The sequence below is a fragment of the Oncorhynchus clarkii genome, chromosome 2, assembly GCF_045791955.1.
Source record: "Oncorhynchus clarkii lewisi isolate Uvic-CL-2024 chromosome 2, UVic_Ocla_1.0, whole genome shotgun sequence".
Classification (NCBI taxonomy): domain Eukaryota; kingdom Metazoa; phylum Chordata; class Actinopteri; order Salmoniformes; family Salmonidae; genus Oncorhynchus; species Oncorhynchus clarkii.
In genome coordinates this window covers 35,820,300-35,832,559 of record NC_092148.1, presented here as the reverse complement: position 1 = coordinate 35,832,559, position 12,260 = coordinate 35,820,300, and the positions used below count along the sequence as shown (strand labels likewise).

At 43.6% G+C, this 12,260-nt stretch overlaps 1 pseudogene; it reads left to right on the top strand.

The window, feature by feature from the left end:
- The window catches only part of LOC139377300 (PC3-like endoprotease variant B), a 139,241-nt pseudogene that overhangs the window by 14,051 nt on the left and 112,930 nt on the right, over window positions 1-12,260 (top strand).

Sequence of the window (12,260 nt, the reverse complement as noted above, 5' to 3'; positions counted from 1 at the left end):
GGATTATTGTCAGAATGTGTGGTACAGGTACTCTTCCAAACCCATGTAGTATATGGTTGCAGTCCATTGTTTATAGTTGTGATGTGTAGCCGTGTGTGTGTGTGTGTGTGTGTGTGTGTGTGTGTGTGTGTGTGTGTGTGTGTGTGTGTGTGTGTGACAAGAGCACGCTCAGACAGGGTAGGTAATAGCAGACATTACTGGTGTGAGGTTTCAGACATGGAAAACAACAGGATCGTTCTCAACCACTTCTCACACACACACACACACACACTTGTCATGGCCCCTGGCATGTGTGAAGGATTGGCATGCATACACACCCTCCCCTTAATCTCCTCATACTCATTCTATTACACAGAACATCAGACTGACTCAAAGTACTGTACAGGCTTAAGAGCCCTCGCACTCACATGCGTAAATGCATTCTGCATGTGTATTTGCAAATATGTCGTATCATGTTATTGTGTATTTGTTTTAATGACTGTAGATAGTGTGTATATGTGATAGTAGTATATATGACCGTGTGTGTGTGTGTCTGTGTGTGGGTAGGTGCGTATGGGTAGGTGCGTGTGTGGTGTGTGTGTGTGGGTGTGTGTTGTTGTTGTTGTGTACTCTGAGACCAGGAAGTCCCTCCTCTTCACCCAGTGGTGAAAGGCCTCCCAGAATTCCCATCTCTCTAGTGATGTGGAACACTGCCGCCAGATTACCATATCATTACCATACCATTACCATACATTACCAAAGCACAGCTTGTGTTAGTGTCTGTGGACATTGTATCAGCTCATCAAGAGATTCAACCCCCCCATGCCTATTTTACACATACCCTACCTTCCACCTGTCTCTCTCTACCAATCATACATGTGCTCTGGAGGTGTGTTTTCTATCTGAGTAAAGCACATGTAATTGATGTAGAGAGCTGGATTTACTGGGCTAAATGAAATCAGAGCGCTCAGAGATCAGTCAACTCGGCTGTCAATCACGCTTAAAACTACCTTTGAACAGGGCTTAGTCTGTATGCTGTACCTCATTTAGAATCTCAATATCCTTTCAACAAACTGTACAAACCTGCGAGTTACAGACTGACCAGTCAACTGAGCGAACGTGCAATATCAAACCAGGACATGTAAAATGCGGACTGCCGACAAACAGAAATGCTGCTTACATGAGCTAAAACAGATACAATATTGACAGTATCTGGCTAAATTATTAGAAAGTGCTGGTAAATACACAAATAAATATATTCTATAAAGGTTTCAAGGTAATGGACATTTAAGTCTTCCGAACAACCTCCATTCCCGATGTGTTCATATGCATGGTGGATGGATGTTGGATGAAATGCAATGACCAGACCCCAAAGCACACCTCTCTTTCCTCCATCCCTCCTCCATCCCTCTCTCCTGTGTCCTCTCCCTCTCTTTGCTCTTTGTGCAGGGCACTTAGGGGCACGGGGAGGAATACCAATACTCTAATGGCTAGTTGTGAGGCCCCATTCCATTAGTTAGAGGGCTGAGGGTTCACTCAACTCTCTCTGTGTGTGTGTGTGTGTGTGTGTGTGTGTGTGTGTGTGTGTGTGTGTGTGTGTGTGTGTGTGTGTGTGTGTGTGTGTGTGTGTGTGTGTGTGTGTGTAATGGAGGCAGGTGATGGCCATGGCAGGAGGCTGGGCACCGCTGCACCAACTGCACACTGTAAAAGGCACCGCATTTATTTATTTATTTGTTTTATTTGTTTTATTTTGTTTTATTTCACCTTTATTTAACCAGGTAGGCCATTTGCAACTGCGACCTGGCCAAGATAAAGCAAAGCAGTGCGACAAAAAAACAACAACACAGAGTTACACATGGGATAAACAAACGTACAGTCAATAACACAATAGAAAAATATATATACAGTGTGTTCAAATGGGGTAAGGAGGTAAGGCAATAAGTAGACCATAGTAGCGAAGTAATTACAATTTAGCAAATTAACACTGGAGTGATAGATGTGCAGATGATGATGTGCAGACGATGATATGCAAGTAGAAGTACGGGTGTGCAAAAGAGAAAGAAAAGTAAATAAAAACAATATGGGGATGAGTTAGGTAGTTGGATGGGCTTTTTACAGATGGGCTGTGTACAGCTGCAGCGATTGGTAAGCTGCTCAGATAGCTGATGCTTAAAGTTAGTGAGGGAGATATAAGTCTCCAACTTCAGTGATTTTTGCAATTCGTTCCAGTCATTGGCAGCAGAGAACTGGAAGGAAAGGCGGCCAAAGTAGGTGTTGGCTTTGGGGATGACTAGTGAGATATACCTGCTGGAATGCGTGCTACGGGTGGGTGTTGCTATGGTGACGAGTGAGCTGAGATAAGGCGGAGCTTTACCTTGCAAAGACTTATAGATGACCTGGAGCCAGTGGGTTTGGCGACAAATATGTAGCGAGGGCAAAGAGAAGAGGCAAAGAGTAGTCTCTGACTCTGGAAGATGTAGATGCTTCCCCCTTCCAGGTGGGAATGCCAGGAAGAAATGGAGGACGAGGAGGAAGAGAGCAGAAATTATGTTGGGTGCTCTTTCTCTCTCTCTCTCTCTCTCTCTCTCTCTCTCTCTCCCTCTCTCTTCCTCTCTCTCTCTAGGCTGAGATGATGTATGGCTGCAAAGGCCACATGTTGGCCGTGTGATGGATTAAAGCACTTTGTAGGAAAATTACCGAGAGCGCCTCAGCACCCCCGAGTCCAGCCTTAAATAAAAACTCTCTTCAATATTGAAATGGAGAAAGGAGAGGACAGAGGAGGAAAGGTAAAAGGGGAGAGAGGGAGGAGATGAGAGAGAAACACAAACACATTTACTCACACAATGCTCTTAAGCTATGTGGAAATAGACTTGCAATGAGAGATATTGATGTATAGATCTTTTAGCGTATGGGGTTTAGCATTGTTATAGCTTCTGTAGATAATGGTGATATTTGGAAGAAATTAGACTTAAATAAATGCGCTGAAAACTAAGACATACACTAGCTTTTTTAAATCCTTTATTTTTGTTAGATTAAAATCCTTATTTTTTTAAATGTGCGGTGCAAAAATCATGTCACGCTCATTTGGATTCATAGGTTGTTTACAGTTTTTCTCAATTGCTAAAACACCATTTCTGAAACCTTGTTCCATTTCCTGAAAACATTAAACACAAAACCTCATCTTCAAGCACTATTTACATAACCTCTGACTCCTCTTGCAAAATGAAACATTCGCCTCAAAACAGTTTTTACCTGTGTTCAAAATCAAACACTGCTCTCAAATCATAAACAAAGTGATCAAAATGATATACACTCTCAAGCAGTCAGTAAACAATACACCGAAAAATAGAAAACACATTGTTCAAAACAGACAATTCTCAGGGAGAAGTAAATTTTTTATCTAAAAAAATATTAATATTTTTCCGTCATTGTCTTTTGATGAACGAAAACATGTTCTATCATAGTAGCTCAAAATTGATCAGAAATTACTATTCTGCTTTGCTCTTTGCAATTCTGTTTTTTGTTCTTCCTCCTCCTTGTACCCCTATTTTTACAGTACTGTACCCTGCATCTCACAAACTTGTCCTTTGTCTCTGTGTTACTGTAATTCTTGTTCTTTGTTGATATGATCCTGCAACCAGTCAAAATCTATTGAGCAGTCAGTACTGTTAATAAATGGAAAGCACAATGTTCAGGGCCATACAATTCATCCATTGTACAGTATACAGCCTACAATGCACTGTACTACAGTATCCATTCTCAGACTTTCTCCTTCCCACCTTCAACAACCTGTTTCCTCTCTGAACTGGCTTATATTGGTTGTGTCGCATCATTTGAAACAGGTTAAATCATGTTCTCTATTTGTATTTGATTGTTGCCACTTGTGTTTACCAGTATGGATGACATGTGCATTAGAGTGCAGAATGTGTTTTGAGAATGAGAATGTGTTTAGAGTTTTGCTGAAAAGTCTAAGTGAGATCTGCAAATTGTGTTTTACCATGTGAAATGGTTTAAGGTATTGACAACAGACTGCATAATTAGCTAAATGAGTCCAGGCAACTGAGAACTTTGTTCAGCCAATTGGTTTTAGTGTTTTAGCAATTGAGAAAAACTGTAATCATGTAGGTCATTCTGTGTTTTTGATTGGTCAGTGTATTAGTGCTGTTAATGGTACTCTGTTCAGATTGGTCAGTTTAAGGTAGCATGCTGTCTTCCTCTGCTCATCACTTATTGTTCATCCAACCACAGGCAGAAATGAATGAATATTTCACATCTGTGGATAAGCAGTGTGAGGAGGACTCTAGATTAGCGGGCATGTAAAGAGGTTTCAGAACCACTACCACATTACTACCCTTCCCTCTGTGTTAGCAGCAGAGCAGACTTTCATCTAAAACACCTTTGTCCAACTACATAGCCCAGATTTCTCTACCAACCCTGAAGCCAGCAAGACATCACTGCTCACCCCACTTACCCCATCCAACATGGCACCATTACACCCCCCCCCCCACACCACTCGTTCTCCCTCTCTCTATCACACACACACAGACACATACACACAGATGCACACACACGCCTGGTCGTATCTCTTAGTTATGGCTTCTATTGGCTTCCACAGGCCTAAACCCCTGTAGAGCAGTAAGCATACACACCAGCTGTCTCTCTCTCCATAGGGTGGGCCCGCCACACGTGGCTCTTGCACATCGCCTCAGTGACTCTTGATGTCTCTGTTTGTTTTTGTTTTTCTTCCACGCTGTCCCCTCCCTTCCTTTGTCTGTCGGAGGCTGTCAGTGGGAGCGGCTCATGCGGCTTCTTTGATAGATGTGTCAGAGAGCTGTTCAAACCCATACTATGGCAGACCTAGGATGCGTCCTAAATGGAACCCTCTTCCCTTTATACTGCACTACTTTTGATCAGGGTCCATATGGCTCTGGTCAAAATGAATGCAAAATATATAGGGAATAGGGTCCCATTTGGGACGCAGACTGAGAATGGAGGCGGGCATAGCTATAAAGTCACAGATAGGCTGCTACGCATCAGTGTATAGTGACCTGTTAACTCAAAGACATTGACTTGTAGCCCTTTCCTGCAGTCAAATGACCAAATCACCCTTTAGTGACCTCATGGGTGGAATGTTATTCATATTTTTCATAATTTCATAATGAATAAAAACCCGCTGAAAATCCGGTGTTTCTATGTCAAACAGTTTTGTTATATGTCAGTCTTCTGTGATGTATATAAAGCATAATATTGGATGCAAACTCAAATACATTTCAACTTCTTATCTAACATGGTGTCTTCTTTTATTTAAACCCATTTTTTAATTACTTTTATTTAACTAGGCAAGTCAGTTAAGAACAAATTCTTATTGTCAATGACAGGAACAGTGGGTTAACTGCCTTACTCAGGGGCAGAACGATTTGTACCTTGTCAGCTTGGGGATTTGAACTTGCAACTTTTTGGTTACTATCCCAACGCTCTAACCACTAGGCTACCCTGCCGCCCCATAACCATGTGTATGAGCTGTATACTTTTGTTTCAAAGTAGATTTGTTTAAGACTACCAAGAAACACTCTGTGTGACCCTGATTCAGGATAGATGGTGTAGTGTGGTCACTTGGTTTGTGAAGATTTTGATTGACAGGTAATGATAATAGTCACAACATGCCAGTGGCATGGTACAGATATAGCATCTTAATTTGACCAGTATTGTTGCAGCAGTAAAATAATCCTGCAGCAACAGGAAATGTGAATATATTGTGTGGATTAAAATTAATGGACATTTATGTAGGGGTTAATACATTTTTTGATAGGGCAAATTAAGACTGACAGAAAAATTTGATGCGACAACAGGGTGAACAAATCATGGTCCTACACCTGTAGGTTGTGATGCATATGATGAACAGTGACTTCAAGCTTTGAGTCATGCACACACATAAAGAAGCATATCTTAAGGACGGTTTCAACACCTAAACTCTACATAGATAAACACAAGCAGACACGCCGTTGTGCACACGCGCACACGCACGGACGCACACACACTCAATTAAGGATACCCTTTTCTGCCCATTATGCAATGTGAGTATTTTTTCCCCCCCTTGGTGGTCCTTATTACAAAAGGTCACCTTCATAAATTAAAAGCCAATTAGATTTTTTTCAGGTTTTAAAAAAAGCAACATGCTTTCCGTCATATTTCTTTCCTTTCTCTCTTAAAGAGGGACTGGCAGAAATAGGTGCTTCTTTCATAGGTCAGGTCTAGGGGAGAGAGGGGAAGTGGTCGACACACAGCATTAACTGCATCCTCTGTAAACGAGGATCAGAGGGTGAAGGCTGAGAGGTTGGTTGGATGGCTGAGGTCAGTCCTTGGCTGTGAGAATGTTAGGATTCAGCTCATGTTTTATTAATATACAGTACACCAACATCAAGGACCCATGCACTCAAGGCCAAGACCACTTCTATTCTGTACTGCTTTATTCCACTCCAGATCTAGAGCTATCAATATCGAGCTTTCGAGACAACACATTATTTTGATGACTCCATACTAAACACAACCTGAAGCTGGACTGATACATTGGCTGATGGGTTATGAGATAAGTTGACGTGTTAACACATAGCGAGGGTTGTAGGGACAGAGGTTCTGTCTGCTCCCGTCTGGGATATGATTAGTGTTCTCTCTTATTGGCGCGTGTGTGTGTGTGTGTGTGTGTGTGTGTGTGTGTGTGTGTGTGTGTGTGTGTGTGTGTGTGTGTGTGTGTGTGTGTGTGTGTGTGTGTGTGTGTGTGTGTGTGTGTGTGTGTGTGTGTGTGTGTGTGTGTGTGTGTGTGTAAGGCAGACAGGCCTTATACTTCCACACTGGAGGAAATGAGTGAAGGAGCAGATAATTGATAGTGACAAGTCTCTCCCCGCTTTAATTGCTGGTGGTGAATTAGATTACCTTTTCAAAGTGCCTTCATTAGCAGGGGGAAGATCCATACCAACTCTAACTCTGATTGTCCTCATATTGTTCTCCGCTGAACCTGCCCCGGCAGGGTGGCTGTTTGCTTTGGCGGGATTGGGTAGGGATGTTTTGGTGGGTGTCATTGTTAGATGGATGCAGTCATTTTGTGTAATGTAGGTTGGCTTCCATGTTGTGTGTTCGAGTACATCACCACCACCAGTCAGAACCCCAGCTCTATACCCTATCACCAGCCCCAGTCATACCCAGCCCCATCTATATCTGTCCCTATCCCCATCCCCATCCCCATTGATCCCTATCCCTGTGTCTTATCCCCAGCCCTAGTCATCCCCATCCCCATCCTATAGTCTCAGTTCACTCGCCAGCCCCAGTCAGCTCCATCCGCAGTCCCTGTTTCCAGCCTGCCTCCCACTGAGTCTAATGTAGTGTGCAGGAGCCAGGGGAGTCGCATGCGCTCAGCACAGCTCAGCTGGGCTCAGGATGGCCAGCATTATAAACTTACCGTGTGATTATTGTCAGAGCGGGACTCTGCTGCCCGGGGGGTCTGCACTGATGGGTAGTGTGTCACTGAGTACAGCCAGCCTGGGAGGGCGGGAAGGAGGAGGAGGAGAGAGAACAGGGAGTGGAGAACTCTGACTGAAGAGGGAAAAGAAAGCAGAGGGAGGGAAGTCTGAGATGATACATGGTGTGGGAGATAAAGAGAGCACGTAGGGGAGTGATATATAGAGAGAGGAAGATAAGAATAGTGTGGGGGAAGAAAAAGAGAGGCAATAGGGAAATCAGGGAGGGAGAAAAATGTTGAAGAAAAAGGGATGGGGAGAGAAGGAGAAATTAGAGGAAATTGTTAAGCGTGCAACTGTGTGCTGTGATATTGTTTCTCTCTCTCTCCATCTTCCTCTCCCTCTCTCTCTAAACGGTGGGGATGTAGCCTGTATCTGCCAAGGAAAAGGAACTCAATTTGGGACAATTTACTCGGCAGTCTCGGGCCTGATGTACCTTGGGGACAGAGAATAGGAGAGAATGAAACTGAAGGAAGATAGAATCAGCAAGAGACACACACACACACACACACAGTCCACATACACAAACCCCTCTCGTACAAGGCACACAATTGCCACAAAGTAGATTTCACTTAGTTAGGTCTCCCAGGCGAGTCAAAAGGTTTAAGTTTATAAGGCTTGGAAATGAAAAGCCTGGGATTTGGCCAGATGAAATGTGGGCTATTGGATTTTAGCACCACCACCTCTTACAGAGACAGATGGTCAGGGTAACTGTTGAAATTGTGTTGTGGAAGGGGTCACATGGGTAGTAAAAGTGTATCTTCATGATATGCTCTCGTTTCTACACTTAGCTCAGGTGGAATCAAATCATAAACCTCTCTAACCCTCTACGTACGTAACCCCAACTTGGGGAAAGAGGTCCTAAACGTCATACTGTGTATGGCTGCACTGGACATGAACGAAGCGATACTATAGCCGTGTGCTAGCGTAGCGTAGCGTGTGGTGTGTGTTTGTTTTTGTTTGTGTGTATGTGTGTGTGTGTGTGTGTGTCAGTAACATGTCTGTGCTCCACCCAAACAGATAGGCAACCTGGAGGGCCACTTCACCCTGAGAGACAGCAGGGGGAGCCCTGGCAGAGAGAGCAGGGGTGAGTGTCTACTGCACTTCAGGTAGAATATTTAACCACTGATCTAGGGTCAGATAACCATATCCCTAATCCTAACCATCAGGGGGATGATAAAATAGCTGACCCCATATCAGTGGTTAGGAGAAGCTATTACCTATTCCATCTGCTATGAGCACAGAGAGACACATAACACCACCTGTGTTGTATCCGTACTGTATATGTATTTCTAAGCCTTTCTTGGGAGTTTTTCCTAGCCACCGTGCTTCTACACCTGCACTGCTTGCTGTTTGGGGTTTTAGGCTGGGTTTCTGTACAGCACTTTGAGACATATCAGCTGATGTACGAAGGGCTATATAAATACATTTGATTTGATTTGATATGAAATGCATACATTATGGTGGGGTTATATGTTATGTGGTGACATGTTGCTTGAGTGTAAGCTGTCTGTAGAATATGGTAGGAAACTGATGTGAAAGAGAAACTATTCCATCTTATTCCGATGTGGCTATTGTATATATTTACCACGGCCCTGTTCGAGGCAAATTCACACCAACGTATGAGTTTTAATTTTACGCAGCATGTATATGCAAATGTGGACTCATTTGGTTTTGCGTTGCCGCTTTAATCAAGCCTAGTGTTGATGAGAAAAGAGAGAGAGTGTGTGTTGATGTTTACCTCCTTGGTACGGACCCCCCCCCCCCCCCATCCCAACCCTTTTGTACCACCACTATCACCCCATCCCCGCTCTGCATAACCCTCCGAGCATGCAGCCTCCTCGCACCGAGGCGTTGCTAGGGCAACTGTCACCCACGGCGACATCCCATGACAGCATGGGGCGACTGGAGGGGAGAGAGGGGCTGTGGCACATCCTGTGTCCTCTCTCTAAGGTCCCCTCTCTCTTTCTCCCCTGTAGACCTGGCCCTTTACCAAACCCTGCGCCCCGATCACACCCTTCATTCACTGTCCTGACCCCTCACACACATGCACACGGACGCGTGCAAGCACACACACACACGCTCGCACAAACAGACATACACCTAGACGCAACACACACACACACACACACACACACACACACAATACCCCCTACAGCAGAGAGAAGATCCTCTAACTTTTACCATCTGAATCAGACTCCGTGTGATTAATTGAAGTAATTTATGCACAATCTCTAGTGACTCCATGTATGCTTCATGATTTCATTAAATTGTAAGTTTAATTACTTTTCTAGCATCTTAACTTTAGGTGAAAATGAATTCACACTCTGACAATATTGCATATTTGATAATGAGTCTCAAACGTAATGGATGGTGCAAATAATGTTTTGTAATCATGAAATATTACACAAATATTGCTTATTTACATTGTACCACCATGGCAGTGTCCTTGCTATAACCCTCATTATACAGGTATGTTGTATTTGCATGACATTTACATTCTCCTCTCCATTCCCATTGGTTGGTGTTTGCTGTTTAACCCGCCTGTTGAGGATGTAGTTTAGAGCGGAACTACAGCTCTGACATCACTCTCTATAACATGATTAAGAGAATTCCTATGTTTAGGAGTGTGAAACCTAGAACTCCTATGTTTCAGACTAATATAATCTGCTTAATTGATTTTTTGGGGGGGTTTAAAACAGTCAATATTGTAATAGGATTATGAGAGACTTTTATTTGTGTGTGTGTGTGTGTGTGTGTGTGTGTGTGTGTGTGTGTGTGTGTGTGTGTGTGTGTGTGTGTGTGTGTGTGTGTGTGTGTGTGTGTGTGTGTGTGTGTGTGTGTGTGTGTGACAAATACAATTAGTGTGCTACCTGGGCTGTAGCCAAGGCCTGCTGCTCTGCTCTGCAACCCCTGAGCCTCAGCTTTTCTCTGACTTGTTTTCAGCTCAGTTGATAGCAGTGGATCTGTCTACCAGTATAATGTACGTGAGATAACTCTATGGGGCTTACATCTTTATTTGATAGGATTGGTGGTTAGTCTAGTCTTGTTGTCAGTCTTGGTGTGCCGACAACAGACCTTTATGAAATGCAGAAGCAGTCCCAGCCTATGGTTCCAATGTAGACCATATTGAGTTTTGAGTTGAGTCTTATTTCATGGCAGCTACTGAGTTGCAGACACATTTAAAGCAATAAACTGAGACACAAGAAATGTATAGTAAGTTATACTATAACATCCAGATGGCATAGAGATCAGTGAGTTTGTGGATGTGACGTGAGGTAATGTGGGAAGATTGCAAACAGACATTATCTCTCTCAGATAGAGAAAGAGGGGCATGGTGGAGGAATGGTCTGTTGTGGTCCCCACGAGGGAGTGTGGGTTTGTCACCATGTAATCCCGACCCATGCAGCCCGAGCAAAGCAACAATTAGCCATTGTGCTAATTACACTGCTAATTACATGTTTACCAAGCCTCTGGAAAGCAGCTCATCACAGAGATCTTCAAGGTCTGAGACGACACGCAGATAAGGCCTCAACATACGCACACACGTGCATGAACAGCACACACTCGCACCTGCACACACCACACGCACACACACGCGCACACACACAGACTGACTGACTGAGTCTGCTGTGCTGAGTGTAGCTGCTAGGCTTCAGACTGCAGAGTTCCACTCTCTGACAGCAATATCATTTCCCAGTCTTCAGAGGGCATGTCTGTGTGACGTAAAACAGAATGAGATCAGACTCTTCCTCTCTCTCCCTCTTCCTCTCTCTCTGTTTCCCCTCTCTCTCTCTCTCTCTCTCTCTCTCTCTTTTTATTCTCTCCCAGCTCTATGGCACACACTCTTGATTCACCTATCTCAGCCATCTCACCTGAATCACGCTCCCTGGGGGAACACACACACACACACACTGATTCTCAGAGACTGAACTCCACAGTGACCTTTTACAGAGCGTCTCAGACACAGACCCCCCACCTGCTTCTGACCTACACACATGTCACTGCTAGTGCGGAATAAAAAACACACACACACACACACACACAGGCACACACATGCACACGTATACTCCCAGTGTACATTCAAATCCCCCCCAGTGCAGAATACACTAATACACACTTAATTGGTGCAAAACCTGAAAGAATGGGACACCAACAAAGATGTCAACAATAGAGCAAATGCAAAAAACATGATTTGAAGCTATAAATCATTTGTTTACCCGTCACAACGAAAGTAAAACAAAAACTTTTTTCTGTGCTTTTTTATGTGCTAAAGATACGTTTTTTTAGATTTTTTTACTAATCTCATGAAGTTAAATCATGTAATAAAAATGGAATATATCGTTATTAAATTACAGAAACATTACACACTGTGGCTTCAATATTCATTCATTTATACATACATACACAGAATACAACACTGTGTGCACTCAAGTACAGTTGACTCATGTAAACACTGTAAATAACAAAAATAGTACACACTGTAAGGATGGTGCTCTGTGTCTACAGTGTTTCTCTTTGATGACCCCCCCCCCCCCCCCCCCCCCCCCCCCCCACGTTTCAACCTCATTGTTGTGTGGAGGTTTGATTTTGCTTCTGATTCTAACGATACCCTGCAATACCTTCTCTCCTCCCCTCCCGCCCTTCCCCTTCTCAATGCTCCTATCCTCCTCCCAAGGATGGAAAACATTAGATGTACTTTTTCTCTCTTTCTCTCCAACCTCTCTCTGTCGGTGTGTGTGTGTGTGTGTGTGTGTGTTTTAAGACTCC